Source organism: Macadamia integrifolia, chromosome 11 (assembly GCF_013358625.1).
Source record: "Macadamia integrifolia cultivar HAES 741 chromosome 11, SCU_Mint_v3, whole genome shotgun sequence".
Lineage (NCBI taxonomy): Eukaryota > Viridiplantae > Streptophyta > Magnoliopsida > Proteales > Proteaceae > Macadamia > Macadamia integrifolia.
In genome coordinates, this window is record NC_056567.1 from 18,219,398 (window position 1) to 18,229,006 (window position 9,609).

The 9,609-nt window shown below is 38.8% G+C and overlaps 1 non-coding gene across 1 annotated transcript; it reads right to left on the reverse strand.

The window, feature by feature from the left end:
• Positions 1 to 2,800: 2,800 nt before the first annotated feature.
• On the reverse strand, positions 2,801 to 2,907 carry LOC122094534. The gene has a single exon (XR_006144849.1). It is a non-coding gene; the product is annotated as a small nucleolar RNA R71 (small nucleolar RNA).
• Positions 2,908 to 9,609: the final 6,702 nt, after the last annotated feature.

The following is a 9,609-nucleotide window of genomic DNA, read 5'->3' on the forward strand; positions in this document are numbered from 1 at the left end:
CATACTGTCGACCGATGATGAGCACATTTATGTGTGAAATTTAGGGTAGTAAAACATGCATTTTACATATTTAGAATGGAGCTACCTTGGGTTTTACTCTCTTTTTGCAGGTTTTATATTTTTAAGGCCTTAAGGACTATCGGGAGCTATATCTTCAATTTTACACGTAAAGAGGTCCTATTTCTTTCCATGGTTGCGAAGAGGACGAAATTCTGAGCAAGATGGACGTGTTCAATTAAAAGTACACATTCGTTTGGTCACCCGTACAAATGATTATTCTTTTTCGGGTCAAAAAAAGAATAATGGATCAGAACTGAACCGAGATGCAGAACCAGCCCGTTTGCAATTGTCCCAGAGGTACAAGGAATACTCCAAATGCCAACAAGGATCGATGGACCACATCCTTAAGTGATTAAAGATTTTTTTTTGGTAACAACAACTACCTAGCTTAGTTGGTGAGCTATGGTGTACAAAATTCCCTTGCTCACCAAGAGGTCTCAAGTTCGAATCTCATGGTTGTTTTTTTTAGAGAATTTGTTGAAGATTTCCTGCTTTTCACTCACTTAAAGCACTAAGGGCATGGAGGGGATTTCCACATCAAATTAGAAGCAAGGAAAATCGTGGAAGCAAGAAAAAAAAAAAAAAAAAGGAAAGCAAAATCGTGGAAGCAAGAAGAGAAGAAAAAAAAAGGAAAGAGAAAAAAAGGGGAGAACAAAAGATTGTCCAAATCTTCTCTCTCCTCCACATCATCACCAAAGATTGTCCAAATCACACAAAGCAAGAAGAAAATCGTCCCTAGGAGAGAGAAAAAAGAAGAAAAATAAATTAGAAAAAAAAAGGAAAGAAAATAAGAAAAAAAATTATAGGAAATTTATTTCTCTCTTCTCTCTCCTCCACCTTAGCACTTTTGGACTCAAAAGATCTCACAATCAATTGTGGGTTTCTCTCTTTTAGGAAAGAGAAAATTGTTACCCTACCTCCCCATTCCCTATAAATACAACTCATGTAAAAGGAGGAGAGACAATTCATTCTTCTTCTAGTTTCTTTTGGTTGCTCTCTCTCTTCCTCTTTCTCTCTTTAGTTCTAGTTCTTCTCTATTTTTGCTTTAATCACTTTTGTAATAGTTTTTTTATTTCAATTAATGCAAGTACTCTTTTATTTTTATTCAGTTCTTTTTATGTTTATGATTTATGCAATTGAGTTGTAATTTTTTAAGTTATAGTTCTAGGCTTAGATCTAGGTGACAAGATCATGAGCCGTGGAGCAATTTTTTTTTCAAGTTCAAGCATTGATTCAAGTAAGTAGGCTCCTTCAGTAGTCTTCTCTCCCCCCTCTCATTCCCTCTTCTGACTACCCTTTCTTTCTTAATTTAGGATTTTTATTTTCAGTCGTTACATTATTGTTATCCCTTTCCCCCAAGGTTCATGGCTAGTGTATGTGTTGGCTTTGCCCCTCCTAGCCATAGAACCATCAATTTATTACTTTTATTTTAATTGTCTTCCTTTCCCTAAAGCCAAGTAGAGAAACCCTTGTAAGAGTGACTCTCTGGTCAAGTAGGGAAGCTCATATTATGATGCATCCCTCGGGCTAAGTAGAGAAACCTACTTGTGAGTCGCTCTCTAGCTTTATCCCCTTTCTTTTACTTTATTTTTATTTCCGTATTTTTTTCCTTTATTTATTTATTTATTTTTTTAATTGCGTGGGTTGTTTATTTTTAGTTATTTATTTATTTAATTTTAATTGCGTGGCTTGCGTCTTTAAATTCTTAGATGACGAATGGTTAGGACGTTATTTTTAGGACGGTAATTAGAATTAGATCACAGTCATTAATCAGTTCACTTTCGCATTATTAAAAGAAATAAAAAATAAAGTGGCTGCTCTCCCTGTGTTCGACCCGTAGCTACACTGATCCGTACGCTTGCGGTTACATTTTAAATCTCAAACAAGTTTTTGGCGCCGTTGCCGGGGAGACAGTTCCATGTTATTTTTCACTTTCTTTTGGTAAATCGAAGTGCTTTGTTTTATTTTATTTTATTTTATTGAATTCCTGAGAAGAACAACTTGCAATAATAGTTGTATCAGTGGAGGTCGCCATGCCTCACAGTATGATAAAGACAGGTTTCGCCCTGTAGCAGTACCTCAGGAATTGACCTGAGCAACCCTGGATCCCTGCCGGTAAGCTCCCAAAAAAACCAAAAAAAAATAAAAAATAAAAATAAAAAAATTCAAAAAAAAATCATAAAAAAATAAATAAATTTTTGCTATCCATTCTTTTGTGCTTGCCTTACTTTAGTTGTGGGTAGTTTTCTGTTGCATGAGTGTTAAGTGGGTACGTAATACTAAGAATCGGTTAGAAAGAAGAGATCCAACAAGTAGTGACCCTATACGTTTGCTCTCTTTAAAACCCTTCAATATGGGAGACCAACAGCAAAACCCTTCATCTAAATCTCTGAAAGATAGGTTCTACCCTGCTAGAACAGCCCAACCTTCCTGTATAGTTCTACCACAAGCCCTGGGCAATAATTTTGAACTCAAATCTCAATACATCACTATGTTGCCCCACTTCCATGGGTTGACCTCTGAGGATGCATACCTATTTCTAAGGGAATTTGAAGAGGTATGTGTTCTAATTAAGATCCAACAGCTTTCTGATGATGCTGTTAAGCTTAGGTTTATCACTTTTGCATTGAAAGACGAAGCTAAGAAGTGGTTGTATGGATTACCCACAAATTCCATAACCTCATGGGAACAGTTCACAGTTGTCTTCCTTAAGAAGTTTTTCCCAACTCACAAGACCAATAAGCTTAGAAGTGATATCCTTCAGTTTAGGCAAAAGCCTAGTGAGTCATTTTCCAAACTTATAGAGAGATTCAAGGATCTACTCCAAGAATGCCCTCACCATGGCCTAGACCTATGGCATTTATGTCAAATAATTTATGAGGGTATTGATTACCCAACTAAACAAATGATAGAGTCTATGTGCCCTGAGGGATTCACATCCTTTACAGATGAAGGAAAGGCATGGGAATTTTTACTTGACTTAGCTGACAAAACCCGTGAGTGGGAATCAACCCAAGAGAGTGAAAGAACCATAGGAGGAAAAGGATATTTTGTGGATGGGATAGTAGCCAAGGAAGCCCATTTGGATAGCCTAATCAAGAGGATTGAGGCTATTGTTCCTAGATAGCCATCATCAGTCAATTTGGTTAAGATTTGTGCTTGGTGCCAGTCCCCTGGACATGTCATAGAAGAATTCCCTAACACCTCTGGGGGCACTTCTAATGATAGTGTTAATGCCTTATACCAGAATGATCCATATAGTAACACATACAATCCAGGATGGAGAAATCACCCAAATTTCTCTTGGAATCAGGGCAACCAAGCAGGACCTTCCAATTTCTATAATCAAGGTCAACCTGGACCCCAAAGGCCTCCCTTTGCACAACAATATTTTTCTCAAAATACTTTTCCTAGGTCAAATGTAGGACCTCAGGCGAGTTTTCCTAGGGCCCTTCTTTTATCATCTTATCAGCAACCCCCTGGGTTTACCAACACTGGAGAGGCAAGTAGAATAAGTGACTTGGAAAAAAATATGGCCCTCCTCATGACAAGCCATCAAAATCTTACAAGAGAACTCACCCAAGTTGTCTCAATTATGCGTGAGAGGGAGAAGGGAACTTTACCCAGTCAACCAGAGCCTAACCCTAGGCATCATCAGCCTGTTAGTTCACAAGGACCAACTAATGCACCACTGAATATAGTACAAGGTCAGACTCAACAAGGGCCCTCTAACCAATGTAATGTTGTTTATGCCCTTAGGAGTGGTAGAGAGTACCTACAGAGCGTTCCTAAATCTTCCCCATCTATTACTCCTGTTAACTCTCCTTCAGTTGAGGACACAAGTGTGCCTCTTGTTCCAGGTTCGTCTGATGAACCTAAAGATTTTTCTGAAACTAAAGATGATTTGGTTGAGGAAACCAAAAATGATTCTTCTGAACAGGGGCAAATCCCTAACAGTCCTTATGTTCATCCTATCCCATTTCCTAATCGCTTGGTAAACAAAAAGAAGACTGCTTCCATGGACAAAATTTTAGAAGTCTTCAAAAAGGTAGAAGTAAACATCCCTCTTTTGGATGCCATATCCCAGATCCCCGCCTATGCAAAGGTACTGAAAGATTTGTGTACTCACAAACGTATCACTAGTGTGCCCAAAAAGGCGTTCTTGGCAGGTAACATTAGTTCCATAATTACTCAGCCTATAGCAGCCAAGTATAAGGATCCAGGGAGCCCTACCATATCTTGTGTCATAGGCAACACCTATATTGAGCATGCCTTACTTGACCTTGGCGCAAGTGTGAATCTTTTACCTTACCATGTGTACAAGCAACTAGGATTAGGAGAATTGAAAGCCACTGGAACTACTCTGCAGTTGGCAGATAGGTCTGTTAAGATTCCTAAAGGGATGGTTGAGGATGTCTTACTAAAGGTGGGGGAATTTATTTTCCCTGTTGATTTCATTGTGTTAGATACTAAGCCCTTCTCAACCAAGGATGAGATCCCAATAATTCTAGGAAGACCATTCTTGGCTACCAGAAATGCATTAATCAATTGTCGGAATGGTTTTCTAAGATTATCTTTTGGTAACCAAACTGTTGAGTTTAACATGTTTAGGATTGGCAAGCAACCACATATGGAAGAAGAGATCAATATGCTTGAGGATTTTCTAGATTTTTCTGATGATTTAGTTACCAACTTTGAAATTGATTTTGATTCAGAATTCCAAGAGTGTATGGATGAGTTGGATGATGACAGTGAAAATTTCTTTTCTGAAGTCTTGAGTCTTCACACACTTGTGGAGCCCTTAGGACCCCTTTCCAATTCCATTCCCAAACCTTCCATAGTTGAGCCCCCTAAGCTAGATCTTAAGGAGTTGCCATCTAATTTGAGGTATGCTTTCCTAGGGCCTGACCAGACTCTTCCTATAATAATTTCTTCAAATTTGACTTCTAGCCAGGAAGAGGAGTTACTTAAAGTGTTAAAAGATAATAACGAAGCCCTAGGTTGGACCATGGCTGATATCAAGGGTATAAGCCCTTCCATTGTGCAACATCATATACATCTTATGGAGGATTCCAAACCATCCACGGAACGCCAAAGAAGAGCTAACCCAGTGATGATGGAAGCAATTAAGAAAGAGATCTTAAAGTGCTTGGATCATGGAATAATTTATCCTATTTCTGACAGCCAATGGGTAAGCCCAGTTCACGTAGTGCCTAAGAAGTCTGGTATGACTGTAGTTCCTAATGCCAACAATGAGTTGATCCCTACCCGTGTCCAAACAGGATGGCGTGTGTGCATTGACTACAGGAAGTTAAATACGGCAACCTGGAAGGACCACTTTCCATTGCCATTCATTGACCATATGTTAGAGAGGTTAGCTGGACATGAATACTATTGCTTTCTTGATGGATATTCCGGCTATAACCAAATCCCAATTGCTTTAGAGGACCAACATAAGACCACTTTTACATGCCCATATGGAACATTTGCTTACAGGCGTATGCCCTTTGGGCTTTGCAATGCCCCTGCTACGTTCCAACGATGCATGATGAGCATTTTTTCTGACATGGTCGAAAAATTCTTAGAAGTATTTATGGATGACATTTCAATTCATGGGAATTCCTATTCTGAATGTCTTCATCATCTTTCCCTAGTTTTGAAAAGGTGCATATCTAAGAATTTGGTTTTGAATTGGGAGAAATGTCATTTTATGGTTAAATCCGGTATTGTTTTAGGCCATGTAATATCCAAGGAGGGAATTAAGGTAGATAGAGCCAAAGTAGATTTAGTTGATAATTTACCACCTCCTCAATTTGTTAAGGATGTTCGGTCTTTTCTAGGGCATGCAGGCTTCTACAGAAGGTTTATTAAGAACTTTAGTCAGTTAGCCCGACCTCTCACCTCATTACTTGTCAAAGATCAGACTTTTGAGTTTTCCAGAGAGTGCCTAGAATCCTTCAAGCAACTTAAGAAGGAGTTGACCAATACACCCATTGTTCAACCACCTGTTTGGACTGAACCTTTTGAATTGATATGTGATGCTTCAGATTTTGCCATAGGAGCAGTTTTAGGTCAAAGGATTAATAAGTTACCCACTGTCATTTACTATGCTAGTAGGACCTTAAATGATGCACAACTCAATTATACAACCACTGAAAAAGAATTTTTAGCTGTTGTGTTTGCATTAGAAAAGTTTCGGTCTTACTTAGTTGGTTCACATGTGGTGGTGTATACTGATCATTCTGCTCTCAGATACCTAGTTCAGAAGAAGGATGCCAAAGCCCGTCTCATTAGGTGGGTTTTACTTTTGCAAGAGTTTGATTTAGAAATTAGGGATAAGAAAGGAGTTGAAAACCTAGTTGCAGACCATTTATCCCGGCTTCCCAATTCCTTGACTGTTGATTCTCCAGTCAACGAGAACTTTCCAGATGAACAATTATTTGCAATGTCTAGTGAACCATGGTTTGCTGACATTGTCAACTTCTTAGTTTCAGGTGTGACTCCGGATCACTGGTCCACTCAAGATAAGTATAGGTTTCATTCCCAAGTTAAACACTTTTTATGGGATGATCCTTATTTGTTTAAGATATGTCCGAATCAGATTATCCGACGATGTGTTCCTGATCATGAGCAACATTCTATTCTCTCTTTTTGTCATGATCATGCATGTGGTGGACACTTTGGACCTAAGAAGACTGCCGCAAAGGTTCTCCAATGCGGATTTTATTGGCCCACTCTTTTTAGAGATGCTTTTGAATTTTGCAAGGCTTGCCCTACCTGCCAGTCTTTTGGTCGTATCAATAAAAGGAACATGATGACCCTCAACCCTATTTTGGTAGTTGAGATCTTTGATGTTTGGGGCATTGATTTTATGGGACCATTCCCTAATTCCTTTGGGAATTTGTACATACTTTTGGCCGTTGATTATGTTTCTAAATGGATAGAGGCCATACCTTGTAAATCTAATGACCACAAAGTGGTGGTCCAGTTTCTCAAAGAGAACATTTTTTCCCGCTTTGGTGCACCACGTGCAATAATTAGTGATAGGGGTACTCATTTTTGTAATCGGCCTTTTGAGGCCTTAATGAAAAAGTATGGGATCACCCATAAGTTATCTACCCCTTATCACCCCCAAACTAGTGGCCAAGTGGAGGTGTCTAATAGGCAGATCAAACAAATCTTGGAGAAAACTGTTAATCCCAACCGTAAGGATTGGTCCCTTAGGCTCATTGATGCCTTGTGGGCCCATCGGACTGCATTCAAGACTGACCTTGGTCAGTCTCCCTACCGTTTGGTGTATGGAAAAGCTTGTCACTTACCAGTTGAGTTGGAGCATAAGGCCTTTTGGGCTATTAAGAAGCTTAACTTTGACTTGTCTGATGCGGGAATTCATCGTAGGCTCCAACTATCTGAGTTGGAGGAACTTAGGAATGAAGCATATGAAAGTTCTAGAATTTACAAGGAAAAGACCAAATCTTTCCATGATAAGCACATTCTGCGCAAATCTTTTGTAATTGGTGATAAGGTCTTATTGTACAACTCTCGATTGCATCTTTTTTCCTGGTAAGCTTAGATCCCGATGGGATGGCCCATTTATTGTTCATAATGTATATCCCCATGGGGCTGTGGAGATTTTGAATCCAGGAACAGGGGTAATTTCGAAGGTTAATGGTCAGCGTTTGAAACCGTTCCTCGAGTTTCCTACTACTAGTAGTGAAGAGGTCATGGATCTCCATGAACCTTTTTACACTGATGACTAATTTTTAATCAGGTATGACCCCCTTGCATTGTCTTTGCTAAGGATGAAGTCCTACTTTGGTTTTTGGCTAATGATCATACCATTCGGTTGCTTGATGTATGAAAATAAAATTTTTGATTAAGGTACCCATTTTGAACGTATAAAAACCCTGTTGAGAAGAAAGAAACAAGCATGTGTCTTGAGATGGGACTTTCTTTTGAAAAATAAGAGACCCCTGTTTTATGGTGATGGATCATATGTAAGTCTGTGGGTTCCTTGTACTTTTGATTTGGAGTTGAGACCTTCTTTTTAATTTGGCATGAGTTGACAAATGCACAATTTTAAATGAAATGTGAAATGTGGTATAAAGAAGAATAAGAGTTGATTCCCTTGGAACTAGACAGGGCATTGCGCCTCAGGAAGCGTGGTGTCTTGATCAAAATTCCTTGGGAGGAAACTTCTGAAGTAACTCTAGCATCACTACCTTTGTGGGCATATGCAAAAAGCGAAGCTACATAGTAACTTGGGTGTCTGGTGTTTGTTCCACCATGTCATTCAGGCTAAAAGTAGTGGAGTAGAATAGAGTTTATTAGTGGAAAAAAAAAAGTGAAAAAAATGTGCAAATGTCATTATTGCTTGGTAACATGTTTGGTCAAAAACACTCCAACGCCTTAGTCATTGGTTCCTATTTCTTCACAAGTGGTTTTGCCTTAAGATAAGGATGTTTTGGAAGAGATGAGGTGAGTTCCAAATTAAGAAATATGCTAGTGCCTGGAATTGATAAAGGGTAATAAAAGTTCAAGTGTGGGGGTCCCTTGTAAGAGAAATTATCTTTGCTCCGGATCGGTATGAGCTTTACCTTTAGCCAAAGTTGGGATTTGTTTATTCTGAATTTTGGGTGTATATTCACTGCAAACACCCACGAGACACAACTCGTCCACTAGGGGTGACCTAGGGGTTTAAAGGCTTGTTGCACATGCTAAGTGCAACCGTGATTCCTACGAAAGTGAGTTAGTTTTTTTGTTCTTTATTCTTTTTCTTTTTGTTTTGCTCGAGGACTAGCAAAGTCTAAGTGTGGGGAATTCTGATGAGCACATTTATGTGTGAAATCTAGGGTAGTAAAACATACATTTTACATATTTAGAATGGAGCTACCTTGGGTTTTACTCTCTTTTTGCAGGTTTTCTATTTTCAAGGCCTTAAGGACTATCAGGCGCTATATCTCCAATTTTACACGTAAAGAGGTCCTATTTCTTTCATGGCTGCGAAGAGAACAAAATTCTGAGCAAGATGGACGTGTCCAATTAAAAGTACGCATTCGATTGTTTACTCATACAAGTGATTATTCTTTTCAGGCCAGAAAAAAAATAATGGATCAGAACTGAATCGAGATGCAGAACCAGCCCGTTTGCAATTGTCTCAGAGGTACAAGGAATACTCCAAATGCTAACAAGGATCGATGGACCACATCCTTAAGTGATTGAAGATTCGTTTTTGGTAACAACAACTACCTAGTGTAGTTGGTGAACTATGGTGTGCAAAATTCCCTTGCTCACCAAGAGGTCTCAAGTTCGAATCTCATTGTTGTTTTTTTAGAGAATTTTGTTGAAGATTTCCTGCTTTTCACTCACTTAAAGCACTAAGGACATGGAGGAGATTTCCACATCAAATTAAAAGCAAGGAAAATTGTGGAAGGGTTCCTGCAAGAGAAGAAAAAAAAAAGGAAAGAAAAAAAAAAGGGAGAAATAAAGATTATCCAAATCTTCTCTCTCCTCCACATCATCACCAAAATATTGTCCAAATCACACAAA